We start from the raw sequence: 9,701 nt of genomic DNA on the forward strand, positions 1-9,701 counted from the left end.
CCTCCTCTCTCTCTTTCCTCTTCCGCTTATCGAAGAAAACTTTCCCCTCTGCAAAGAAACCACACATAAACACACACAAACACAAACACACACGCACACAGCCAAAGGTTTATGGACACAGAAACCACTGTGGGCATCAATCTGTTCAAACTTCTGCTGAACAAATGTGCACAGACACTTATAGAAACATGGTCGGGATCAGAACAACAACAGAAAAGCTTCCTCCGTGTCCTGGAGGTGTTTTTCAGCATTTCCAGTCACACAGACACACACACACACACACACACACACACACACACACACACACACACACACACACACACACACACACACACTAACCTGTTATTAACCCTGAAGAGAGAGAGCCACCGACAGTTGGAGAAAGAAAGAGAGAGGATGACAGGAGGATGTTGACCATAGGGGGCGAGCGAGCTTTGATCTCTCACACACACACACACACACACATTATTATTATAGTTATTAATAAATGTGTGTGTGTCTTTGTGCTCGTGGCCTCGGGGTCAGCACACGTGGCTCCTGATTGGCTGCAGGCTGCACATGTTCACCTCGACTTGCGATGATGTCGTTCACATAAAACCCGGAGCAGTAATTTGTCTCGGCCACATCGAGGCGTCCTGTCGACACTTTTACAAACTTTTATTGGCGGCTTATGAATGAAACGTTTTTTCGTTGAGTCACTTTGCTGTTGACATGAATTCAAAACTTCAAAACAAGGAGTTTAATACGTTTCTCTGACGTGTTTGGACACAAAATACACAATAATACTCTGTAATTAACAAGCATCTTACATAATAATTACTTTCACAGTTTACTCTTTGCTTTTACTCTTGCATCCTCTAATGTAAATATAGTGCAGTATTTAATTTGTTTTATATTATACTCTTTTACTTTATTACAAATGTTCTTCTCTCTGTTTAACTTCATATTCTCTATGATATTGTTTCTAATTGCTTTTCTGACCGGTGCTTCTGTTGAGTTTATAATTGAAATAGGACAAATACATGAAAGAGATGTAATTAAACTTTTCATTTAAAATAAATGTAGTTACTTTTGCAGCCTTATCATTTTAGGGGTGTAGCACATCAGTGTTTTTCTTTTCTTTAGTTAATGAGGACCGGACGCTTGTTTTTTCTGTGTTGATTGAAAACACCTTTAAAACTTCCCGTTTGATATTTGTACAGAAGCAGAAATATTTAAAAAGATGTTTTATTTTTCTCATCATTGAAATAATTTTGTTTTAAACAGGATGTTATTGTTTTTGCTTAAGAGACAAAAAAAGACAAAGAACTAAATAAAAGATAAAATACACAGCTAGATGTAATCAAGCTGCAGGAAATCACTCCTGCATGTGGCTGATTTTCTTTTATCAAGATCCATGAATTTTTCTCTGAGAAATCAGTGAAAATGTTCTTCAGTCGCACAATGTTCAAGAAAGTGATGATAAAAACGTGATGATAAAAACCTCTGATCCAGATCAAACAGAAATATGATCTATTGTGTTCTGTTGTGTTTGTGTGACCTCACGTAACAAACAAACAAACAAACAAACAAACAAACAAACAAACAAACAAACAAACAATCAGAGGTGGAAACACGTCTGCGTGTTACATCCGTGTCGTCAGTGATGAGGAAACAAGTTGAGAAATTTGCTTTAAAGTTCGATTTAAGTTAAAGGTAAAAAGCCAGCGGTTGATTGGCTGCTGGTTTAATTAGCGTCAGTCCAGGTGGGCGGAGTCTCCCTGACGACCTGACTCCGCCCCTCAGAGAGGCTGGTCACGCCACTTTTCACAAACAGAAGGAACCTGCTTTCTGTCGAACCCACAAAAACACACAGCCAGACGCCAAGTAACGGTAACTCACGTTTCCCGATAATAAACCAACAACGATCAATAAAATGAGGATCTGGAGGCTGCCAATTATCACACACACACTCACACACACACACAGACACACACACACAGACACACACACACACTCCCCCCCCTGTGTTCCAGTAACCATATAAAACATTTCCTCTGCGACCGGGACAACATGGTGTAAAAATGGCGGCAGCGCTCTGTTGATGTGAACAACATGTGGACGTTGTGCAGGAAGAGACGCCGGCTGCTGCGGTTTGAAGATGAAGAGGAGAAGAGGAAGAACGAGGCTCCACATGTGTGAGGATTCAGGACGAGGCAGCGGTCGACCGCTTTGTGCTGATTCACCTCAAGTCATCATCCTCTGCACACGTGTGAGTGTGTGTGTGTGTGTGTGTGTGTGTGTGAAGCAGATAATTAACAAGCGTGTTTAACAGACACAAAAGAACACAAGCTGTGAGTGTGTTGTGTGTTTCACTAGTAAAACAGGGTTTAGGTTTATTTAAATCGAACATGTGACCTCATGTGGAGACCGTCACGCTGAATCCTTGACGTCGTCGTTTTTACTCCAAAGCACCAAAACCTCCAAATGTCAAAAGTCTGGATGTCAAATATTCGGTCGGGACAGAAACACAAAGTAAAAACTAAAAGTCTCTTTTTCTTCTTTTCAGTTTGAGGAAGTGTGACAGAAATAAATCTTTCCTCTGGACCTGAGAAATTAAAATGGGAATTAATGAATCAGAGGCTTTAAATAAATGAGGCAATTAAAAAACATGTATTTATCTAAACTGAAAGAATTACAATAGAAACATTCAAATATTCGTACAGAGTTTAAGACCCACATCTACTTTCTAGTATCTCTATTTTTTCTTGCCAACATGAATGATTCTGCTTCAAGTTGATATCAGTTTCCATCTTTAATCTTTTGCCAGTTATTCATAACAACCCGATAACTTTCATAATGTTATTATAAAAACATCAATGGCAGCATCATTTGCATGGAAACGTGCGTAAAATTCAAGATTCACTGAAACGAAGACAGATTGAGATGATTGGAAATGTCAGAAATGACTTTGTACAAATTTTATCATCTGAGGAAATGATTGTTTGCATCATCTGCTGAACTGAGACCTGTGTGTGTGTGTGTGTGTGTGTGTGTGTGTGTGGGTGTGTGTGTGTGTGTGTGTGTGTGTGTGTGTGTGTGTGTGTGTCTGTGTATAATAGTTTAAAAGCTGTTCTATAACATATGGCTCATAAAAAACGCAGATAACACACACTCTGCATGGATATGATTAAAAACACACACCCACACACACATGAAAAATGAAAAATGAAACAATCCTGTACACACACACACACACACACACACACACACACACACACACACACACACACACAGTATGATGTGGTGAACCCGGACTTGACAGGCCCGGAGCCGTATTTGTCGGTTAGCGCTCTCGTGTTTCACACCCGGTGAGTCGTCGTAAAACAAACCTCCGAACATCATAAACGTCACAGGAGCTGGTGAGTCTGTCGCTATGGCAACTTAAACTCATACGTCCACCTCCTCTGCCGGTGTCACGGTACCTCGGCACCGATTGGTGCCTGTAATCATATTAGTGCCACGGCTTCGCCTCATGTTACCTCAAATCAATCCAATGAGTTCCACACGGAGAACGTGGTTCACATTTAGAGGGAAGGAAACCAGAGGAGTCGGACTCTGGGATTTTATTATCAACACGGAAGAAGGAGAAGTTTGGAATCAGAAAGTAAAGAGAAAAATAAGGAAACAATTTGGTTTCTGCATTTTTTGTTGATGTCGTCATTATTTTTTATATATAGACACTTAAATATAATAAAGATTTGGTTCCTACACGTTACACTGGGACCTTTACATTTTATGAGCTGTGCTGATTCAACATAACGTCTAATAAGATGATTCAATATGAACACAATGTTCCTTCCTGCATGTTTATTCCAATGTTGTCTCACATGTCCTCAGCTGATGTGTTGTTGAAGTCAATTCAAAACTACTTTATTTGTCCCGGGACAACAATTCAGAGTCGTCACAGATTGTGGCTTCTGGTGTCATTAATACAAATTATACTAAACTGAACATAATGATCTGTTAACCACATGGAATGCTAGTAATAGATTACTAATACACTACTAGTACTGCACTGACAGTGACTGAGTGGCTCTTAATGCAAAGCTGTGACCTGTTAACTCATTTTGTCATAATTTAAATTAAGAAACAAAACCAAGAGTCGTCCGAGGATCACGACACCAAAATAATTCAGAGTCATTCTTTGGCAACTATCTTGTAAAGTAACGATATTTCTGTCACGCCGCTGACAGGACATATAACTTTCTGAATGGAAGACGTGTGGATAAAAGGGTTTCTGACTGTGGAAGGAGACAAAGGAAATCAGACACGTCCAACATCTTTATTCTGTCCAGTGGAGACAGAGAGGAACCGAGGAGACGCAGCTCTTACTGGGGACAGGCAGCAACAGGATTTATGGTGAATCTGGTTTTAATCTGGGGAAACATTTGGCTCCCAACTGGCTCCATCACGCTCTCATTTGTTTTATAATATTTCCCCGAGGTTCTGCCGTCAATGTGCTAATGACGCGTTGATGTTCGATAGAAAAAAAGTCCCCTGTCATGACCAACGTCCACCCTCAGCCAATCAGAGTCTTGGCCCAACACCAAAAACAGCCGAGACTTCCTGTTTCGAGACTTTCGAGAAGGAAAAGTGAATTTCGGGGAAGTTGGTTGAGGACGAGGGGGGGGGGGGGTGCGGGTGGGTAGTTGAGTCACCCGTCCTGACCTCTAACCCCCCCACTGCGTCCGAGTGAAGCGATGATGTCCTGTAAGATGTTTGTGATAAACACGATGCCCCTGAGGACGCTGCTCGGTTTCCGGAAAACGTCTCCGTCGGCGTCAGTCTGGAACGCAGCCGGGAGGAGATGGAGAGTGTGTGTCTGTGTGTGTGTGTGTGTGCGTGCGAGTGTGTGCGTATGTGCGTGGGTGTTGAAGGGTTGGTTTGGTTCACGGTTTCGTTCTGAAAGTCATCACGACATTTCAGGGGAAACCGACAAGATCTCTCGAGACAAATGATTAATCAGTAAATAGAGACATGAAAGAACACGGATGTTTAATGTTTGTATTACATGTGTATAATATCTGTGTATATGTTTGGAAGAACACGAGCTCGTACACGGCTTTTTGTTTGCGATTGTGCACTAAATGCATTTTCTGGTGTGTGTGTGTGTGTGTGTGTGTGTTTGTGTGCGCGTGTTTATAAATGTCTCAATAAGTGTGTGTGTGTGTGTAAATCATGCGTATTTCCTCTGAAACGACGCCAGCAGCACTGTTGCTGTTTACTGTCGACTCTCCACTGCAGCCTCGCAGTCTGAAGCTCGAAAATCACAGCATAGAGAAACATGAAACAGGTTTCAGCCTGATAGGGGCGCTAGAGGAAAGGTCAGTCGGGCAAATTATCGAGATTCAACCTTTGGAACGAATAATGTCGTGGACTTAAGAGCTGTGGACTTGAGACGCCGCAGCTCTGAGTCCAGGTGTGAACGCACTCACGATCACGCGCTGTTGATGGACGCCTGTCAACAGCTTTGGCCGACGTTGGGTTTACGGCCCATGAGCACGATGCGTCCTCAGAGCAGACAGGACTCTACGGAGACTGCTGAGAAGGTATGAGACCGGCTGCTCGGCTGGTTTGTGTGGATTGAAGTTTCAAAGTTTGTTGCTTTACTCACGACATTTCAGCTCGATTGGTTAGTAAACTGTTAATAACACTAACGTTAGTGAGTCCTCACAAAAAGCATCTTTAAATTACCAAATCCCTTCTTCTATCAAAGTGAATTTCCTTCTCTAGGTGTTTGCAGAAGTCATTTCAAAGCAGTTGATCTCTTATTCTGATAAAACAGATAAAATCACATGACATAGACATGAGTGTAAGTGTTGCACAAAGCGACACCATCGTGGAGGTTTGAGTTAAAGACCAGCTCTCAGATAAACGTTTCCTTTAACTGTAAATGGTGGGCGTCTCACTTTGGTAAGAAAGTGCTCATGTGAAACGAGGGACTGTGGGAGATGAGACACAGATTGAAAGCTTATCAGCCGCGGTGGGGGAGTCAGATCAGCAGGGCTCAGCTCGTCTCAGGCGGGTGGAACACAGGCCTGAGGTTTGGGTAGCTGTGGGATATCCCCCCTCCCACAGCCGTGGCAGGAGCTGTTCAGCCCCCGGTCAGAAAAGGGCTGTGAAACCCCGGCGTCATGATACCGAGGCAGTGGAACTCGCTGTGTCAACATGTGACTGGAGAAGTTTCCCTGATAGTAATAAGAAGATCGAACAACAGGAAAGAGCGACGCGCTGCGCAAAAGTGAAAGATGCTGAGTCAAAGGGAGGCGATGAGGTAACGGATCGATTCTCACACAGCGACTCGTCACTTTCTGAGGGATCTTTAATAACGTGGAGGCGGAAATGTGTCGAGTCACTTCCTTTGTCAAGCGGCTGCTGCACAGAGACGCTCACAATAACTAATCTTTACCATGAATCTGTTGAATTCAAACATCAGTGATGTAATGTTAATAATCAAAAACCACATCTTCATTGAATTCTATATTAATGAATGATGCTGTTCATGCACTTTACTTTTGTACGTGTTGTTATATTTGTTGTCTGTTCTCTATTGATGCTGTGCTGGTTGATTTTCAACTGTGGAAATCCACATTAATTATGATGTTTTTCAGTGTTTGTTTCCTCTCGTGTTTGAAAGGTTTTTTATGAGCATAAAAAATTGAATATTAAAAAAGCCCAAAGTCTGTGGTGAAGAGGAACTCGTCTCCTTCACAGAAAACTCTGAAGCTCCTCGTCAGTGTGGTATATATATATATATATATATATATATATATAAAATACTTTAATGATAATATAGAGATTGTGAATTAGATTTTAATCCTGGTTTTGGTCATTAGAGAATAACTGGTATAATCTTCCATATTAGTTTGACCTTTGACCTTCAATCTGTCTCACTCTGGCCTTCAGCTGTCGGCCACATGTAACGTTTACGATCTAAGAGCTGCAGCGTCTGATTGGTCGTCGCTGCCGATGAGTGAATCCGCTGAATCCGGACGTTTCTCTGGGCCGAAGCTCCAGAATGAGTCATGCTGTCTCCAGGATAAAACCCAGACCACAGCTCCTGCAGCCCGGAGGACACAGAGAGCTGTGTTCCCACTTCCTGCTGCAGGGCTCCCGCTCGCCGTCTCACGGAAACGAACATAAAGATTCATGACTCTCCTCCGAGAGCCGGGTTTACTGCTGGGCTGGAACTGGAGGATGTGAATCACTGGACTGGAGGAGAAACCAGTCGCTGCTCTTTTAAACCCAAATAATACCTGTGATGTCAGGTGGTGTCACTGATTCTGGATCACTGAGACTGAGTCGGAACTCGTGTTCATCAAACAGCTTCAGAAACTGCTACTGAAAGATCAAGTGGTGTCAAAATGAGTTTCCTGAGAAAATTCACATGAACGTCGTCTCAGATCAGAACAACAACTTCTCAACTTGGGACCTTTAGAGGAGCGTCTGAATCCAGAGTCCCACCGCTTGTATTTCATATTTCTGAAACCACGACACACTCACACACTCGGTGATTGGTCGGCTGTGTGGATGAGAAGGAAGTCAAGCGTTTCAATTCTCTCTCTCTCTGGCCTCGTTTTCTTTTCATCCTCGCCTCAGTTGGTTTTAAAACGTTCGGATCAGGTGATAAACGTCCGATCTGTGACTCAACTCGTGTTTAGACGTCTGCAGGTGGAAGCTGTTCCGAGTGAGAGCTACGTGAGGTTTCCACTAAACGAACCCACGGGGACGGGGAAGGTGAAAGTTGTGCTGAGTTCACAGCTGCTGAGCTCCAGTCTTATAAAGAACAGTGATTCAAGTGAAAACACCTGTGGGACTGTTTCACGGCATTCTTATTGTTTTCAACTGGTTACCACCAGAGTGGATTTTAGTCATGTGATTTTAATACACTGGCCTGTTTGTTCACGTTGTTTTATTCATTATTTTTATTGATATATTGATTTATCAACTATTTAAATTCTACTTTAAAATTATCCCTCTTTAATCTTGGTTTTAATTCAGCTTGAGTTTGTCTCATGTTTCTTTTAATGCATATTCTTATTTCACTTTCATTATTACAACTCAGAAACAGTTTGAATCATTGCTGACTCGAAGAAATTATTTTGAGAATTAATTATATTAAATATATAAATATGTATTATTTTTTATATGGTTTTCCACTTTGCTTTCTGCCTTTTACTGTATTTGTATTTTTTTAACTTGTCTTTTTCCTGTTAATGTGTTTTTCCTGTCAACTCATTTTATTTTAACATCGTACTTCTTATCTTTTCTGTTTATATAACATCAACTCCTGTTGTTTTAATGTGCTATAGAAATAAATCTGACTTTTGATTTTTATCTGAGTTTACACTGTTTCCTTTGTGTTTTATCGCATCGTCCTTTGTGACATCTTCTCTGTGAGTGAACTACAATAAAAAATCTTTACTCTCACATGTTATGTTTTAATGTAAAGTTTAACTGAAACAAGTTTTTCCAAAATTCTCCACTTTCCAAAACAAGAAAACTTCAAAATAAAGAGAATTTAAATATAAATTGATTTGTCTGCTCTGTAAATTTAAAAAAAATATTTACACAGATTTACTTTTCAAATAGACACATCACATTTCTCTCTATTAATTAAACACTTGTTTACTTTACTTCCCTTTTCATGCTCTGAGACGACTGTCGTACCGAAACGCGACGTCAAGTGAATAAAACACACGGAGCCACAGGGTTTAGATTAGAGCAGTGAACATTTATATCATAATTTACACTTTTTTGACATTTTTGCACATAAATAACTATGTAAACCAGAATGTAAACAGAGAGACAGTCCTTTAGGGAGTTAAAGCTCTGGTCCGAGAGAGAGAGAGAGAGAGAGAGAGAGAGAGAGAGAGACGCTTTGGTCGAACGTTAGAAAGTGAAACGGAGGAAAGAGAGAGAGAGCTGCTCAGGTTGATGTGCAACTGCTGCAGCTGCTGTAGAAGCATTAAGATGAGTCTTAATGCCATAAATACCACGAACACAGTGTAAACGGTGCAAGCATCGGCACTGAAGTTATAAAGTAAGAGGAGGGGGCCAGTGCATCAAAGAGGGCCGAGGTGCTTTGGTGTTTGCCAGTTCATTAACAAGATGGCGGACAGGTGGGGTTAAAGAGGGGGGAGGGGGGGGGGGGGGGGGGGGGGGGGGGGGGGGGGGGGGGGGGGGGGGGGGGGGGGGGGGGGGGGGGGGGGGGGGGGGGGGGGTGGGCATTTGTTTCTCAACTGAAATATTAACAAAAATAAGACAAGACAAAACAAAAACAAAAAAAAACGAGTGAGCACAGCTAAAGAGGGAAACACTTCATATACACACAGTTCATCTTCCCTTCTTCAGCGTCTCCTCATCTTCCTCCTTCCCTTCTTTGCATTTTCCACTTTTCTTTTTTTTTTTTTTTTTTTTTTTGGTGTGCATTTTGAAATCAAAGTCAACTTTGGTTACTAGCGTCAAGAGCGAATCCCGAAATCTGAGGACGTTTGACAGTGTTGATAAAAAAATAAAAGGTAGAGGAGGAGGAGGGAGGGAGGGGGGGGGGGGGCTCACCGGCCCTCCCGAGTCCGTTATGTGCTACATGTTGAGCGGGCGGCGCCGCTCCTTTGGACCACACCAAGAGCTGCACTTCAGTTTGGTTTCTTCTTCTT

The sequence above is a fragment of the Hippoglossus hippoglossus genome, chromosome 16 (assembly GCF_009819705.1).
Source record: "Hippoglossus hippoglossus isolate fHipHip1 chromosome 16, fHipHip1.pri, whole genome shotgun sequence".
Lineage (NCBI taxonomy): Eukaryota > Metazoa > Chordata > Actinopteri > Pleuronectiformes > Pleuronectidae > Hippoglossus > Hippoglossus hippoglossus.